This window comes from Palaemon carinicauda, chromosome 15 (genome assembly GCF_036898095.1).
Source record: "Palaemon carinicauda isolate YSFRI2023 chromosome 15, ASM3689809v2, whole genome shotgun sequence".
Taxonomy (NCBI): domain Eukaryota; kingdom Metazoa; phylum Arthropoda; class Malacostraca; order Decapoda; family Palaemonidae; genus Palaemon; species Palaemon carinicauda.
Window position 1 is genome coordinate 73,354,923 of NC_090739.1, and position 4,679 is coordinate 73,359,601.

At 41.9% G+C, this 4,679-nt stretch overlaps 1 pseudogene; it reads right to left on the bottom strand.

Moving 5' to 3' along the window:
• Window positions 1–228: 228 nt before the first annotated feature.
• On the bottom strand, window positions 229–2,794 carry LOC137654320 (piggyBac transposable element-derived protein 4-like; annotated as a pseudogene).
• Window positions 2,795–4,679: the final 1,885 nt, after the last annotated feature.

Here is a 4,679-nt window from a genome sequence, read left to right on the forward strand (position 1 = left end):
GAGTAACTCACCCGGTCCAAACGCCCACATCCAGCCCCACAAGGCTGTGCTAACTCAACCACTTCTTTCGGTTTCAACAATATTGTTTATGTCATAGCTAGAGTTACGGACCCTCCAGCAATACCTGTTCCCTGGTTTCCTACAGAATTAGGATTAACCCTAGAACACAAACCCTATCACAACACTACACCATCACAAACCCCGGGTGGAAAACACCCTAACTTTGAAATTAAAAACACATAGTTTCAATAAGAATTTATTAAAAGTACAAAAATACCTGGAAAATATAAAGCTTCATCTTTCATTTCCCCTCATAAGAATGTATTGAAACTAAAAAATTAATGCTGAAGGGGTGTCTTAAATAAAAACTCCAAATAATGCTGAAAATAAGAAAGAACTTAAGAATAAATTCATAGAAAACTAAATACTTAAACTGAAGTCTTCCACTTTGGCCTAGACCCACCCAGGTGATGGGAGCTTCAGTTGGTGAAGCCACAACATCCTGGCGTTACTCTGGGCTGTAGGGGAGATGCACCAAAAAGGATGTTTTTTTGAGGCTAAAAATAAAAAAAAAAACATTATTTCCACTATATTTGCACATTTGTCACTTACTTATTGATGGATAATATAATAATTATGGATTGGAGAAAACTACCAATACCATAACTTACCAAGGTAGGCAGTTAGCACAGACAGGGTAGTAGTGGCGAGGGCACACAGGTCTACGACAGACATTGCACCTGTGTCGAGTCTTCTTGTCAGATTTCTTAGGGCACTCCATACAGCGTACCAAGGATGCCTGACTCTCTGCTGCCGATGTCCCTGGTGTGTCTGCAGCAGTGCCAGGTAAAGGGAATTCGCAGACAATGCAGATGAGATTGCTGAGGGTGCGTGGCAGAAATGGAGAGCTGGGCCTCTTCTGTGCCCAGGGTTTGATGAGGCCATATGCCAACTCCTGCATGTACTTTCTCCTAGGCAGTTCTTTGCCACCTGTCTTATTCACATTCTCACTGTGTATAATCCATGAGTTAATACATGAGGCATTTAGCATCCCATAAAAGACACACAGCGGCCATCGTTTTGTCTTCCGTCCACATGAACAGTGTGCACACATCTGATCAAATGTGTCAACGCCTTCTTTGGTGGCATTATAAAATTCAATCACCTCAGGCTTCCCAGTGTCTCCGACTGTTGGCTGTGTGTGCATGGAAGACAGCATCAGTACCATTTTTATCTTGGTCTTGGACGTCTTAGGGACGTATGATACCAGAGTCATATCCTTTGTGTACAGGAACGCAGCTGACCCCAACACGCGACCGTCTTTTTCTTTCATTTTCTTTGGAATTTCCTTCTTGTTTCCCTTCACTGTTCCCACGAGGGTCATGCTGCAGTTCTGAAGGAGATCTGTCACTAAAGGCACAGATGTGAACCAGTTATCTGTGGTTACGTTCCTTTTGCTCCCATGGTATGGCTTGGTCAATTCCTTTGTGAAAAAATGTCCAAGGCTTATATTTTCATGGCATCTTGTCCCATTCTTCCCCAGGTAAGGGATCGCTCCCAATAAGTACTTGCTCTTGTTATCGTTTGCAAGAATTAATTTGATCCCATATTTTGCCGGTTTGCTTGGTATATACATGCGGAACAGGCACCTGCCTCTGAATGCAAGCAGCTGCTCGTCCACAGTAATGTTCTCACTTGGCGTGTACATTCTCCTACAATTTCCAATGAAGATGTCCCAGATCTGCCGAATGGGTGCAAACTTGTCATCTTTCTGCCTCTGCTGCCGTGTGTCAAGGTCATCAAATCGCAAAAAATTCAGGAGAAACTCAAAGCAATCTTGTGACATGGCCACACGGTACAAGGCTGGGCCATTGCCCACACTCCACATTTCTGTGCTTGACAGATGGCAATCTCTCTGACAGCCACTGAATAGCAGAATACCCAGCAGTGCACGCACCTCTGCTTCTTCAGTTCTGGAGTGCGTCGCTGTTTTCCGGGCATACATGGCAGCCGCCAATTCAATTTTCTTGTTTGTGTATTTTACAATTTCCTTTACAATTTTGTCCTCAAAGAACAATAGGAAGCATTCTTCTGGGTTGTCAGCCATCTGTGCTGCCTATGTTGGCCCTGGAGTAAAGGGTGCAATAATGTTCCTTGCTGGTGTTCTTGTGGCTGAATGCACCTGTGGCCGACAACTCCACCTAAAGCCAGATGTGCTCGACAGGGTCGCTGTTTTGAAATCAACAATTGATGGAAGATCGTCGTCATCACGGGGCCTTTTTCCCCTTCGACCAGCAGGGGTGGCAGCAGAGGCAGCTGACGTAGAGGCAGCAGGGGTGGTGGCAGCCGAGGCAGCAGACGTAGAGGCATCAGGGGTGGTAGCAGCAGAGGCAGCAGACGTAGAGGCAGCGGGGGTGGTAGCAGCAGGGGCAGCAGACGTAGAGGCATCAGGGGTGGCAGCAGGAGAGGCAACAGAAGTAGAGGTAGCATAGCGTTTGCGAGGCGTAGAGGTATGTGGTGGTCTTTTCCATGCACGTTTCGATCTAGGCATGTTAATATCACTCTCATCACCTTCCACATCACTAGGTTCTGGGATGTAATCTTGGTCACAATCACTGTCATACAGAGCCTCAAATTCTACAACATCTTCCTGTTCATCATCATCACTGTCACTCAAATCTGACATCTCTGGTAATGCACCAGTAGTGTTCATAATGTGCTCTAGCTCCTCCTTGGACAAATGTTTATATGTTTTCTTACTCATATTCACTTTATCTGACTTTAATGTAATATTCAATACATGCAAAGAGAAAAACAACCTCAAGAACTCATCACAAAATATACACCATTACAAACTTCAGGTGGATTCCACCCACCAACAATTACACCTTTTATCACAAACGTCGGGTGGAAATAACCCGAATTCCGCTGTCGGAAAATCCTACAAAGCAAGCTCACTCACACACGCTGTCCCCACCACGACCCGCTGAGAACTGAAGCTATAGGGAGTCACAAGCCCTTGAGTCATCCCACCACGTAGTGATCACATGACTCCGCCCGGCTTCGGGTGGAAATCACCCAGGGTTTGTGTTCTACGGTTAATAATACATTCAAACAATTTCGTCTATAATATGTTTGGAAGGGTTACGGGAAACATGCGAAAAAGTTCTGTTTAAGACGAACAAAAAGTTTTTAGAATTATTTTAATATATTGTATAGACCATGCATTTAATAATATTTATATTAGGAGTTTTTTCTACCTTCTTAAATAAAAATATAGAATAAGTGAAATTACTTTTCATGGTAACACGTCATACAGGTATTTGAATGAAAAAATTTATAAGAAAAGTGATACTGTTTACTAGTATACAATGTATAAATAGCCTGATATTCAAAAAGCACAAACAAAATACGCAGGAATTAACTTTAAAAACTTGGTAAAGTTTATGGAACGTAGTCTACATATAAAGTTCACGAATGGTTGATTACAGGATACATATCTTGGACTTTGAATGAAGTAAGGGACATTTATGATCTCCCTGAAGGGTTAACTCAAGTGAGTTACTAAAATCAATATACGGAAGGTTTCCTGAATATGGGAAACATTTGAAAACCTTACCTGTTTCACTGACAATTTTTTTTTTCATCAGTTAAAGTTACACTGCCAAAATGTGGCATCCTCTACTGAATACTGTAGGGCAAATCCCATTCTATGTTCTCTTGCAGCGAGGTTCATAAATTCCTTCCTTGCTGGCACATAACACTGAATGTTACGTGAATGGAGACAGCGTCTCGTTGTGTGGGTACTGCACCCAAGTTAAAGGCCTCCTGATATTTAAATGACTGAAGTAAATGCACTTGCTTGCGACGCTTCTATAATGGCCTCGTCTTTTTGAGGAGTAGTCACTTTCGGTCTTCCAATATGGGCTCTGATCTTTACGGTCCCTTCCTCTTGCCATCGTTTAATCCATGTATGGACGGTAGAGCGATGAAACCCAGTGCGTTGGCAAATCACATTGATGGGCAAATTACATTCCCGAAAGGCAATAATCCTGTTACGATTAGTTAGAACTTCAAGAGAACTGGCTCTTTGCTCAGCCATGATATATGAAACTAGATAAACGAGATACACAAAAATGCCCGAGTAAAACGGAATAAATCAATAATTTCCGGAGCTATGTATGGAAATAAAGCATTTCATAACTCTAAAAAGGCAATCTAAATAACATGTAAAAAAAAATTATGGCAATATTTCATGAAATACATCATTCTTTGGAATGAATTGAATTTCAAACTCTAGCCTACTTACCACTGAACTAAAACGGTGCTGCATGGAATCTTGGTTTCTTACTGTCTCAATCCTCACGGGTAAACTCTGCATCATCGTCGCTGATGGTCAGGTGGATAACTCTGTGGAATGTCTTACGATTTAAGTAGCGATCCATGACGAAAGAACCGACATATTTAAAACTATCATGGTTTTTTGTAGGAAAATCCATAGAGGTAATTTTTTCATAAGGCAATGGTAAAATTTTATGAAACGGTGTTATTAGCATTACACAAAAGAATTTAAGGGATGGAAAATCTTGTTAAAATTTTCACCCATGACGTTTGGGAATGCTAAGTCTTGCAAATCATTCGTTATGCCCTTGCAGAATACGACTATACATTTGGGACCT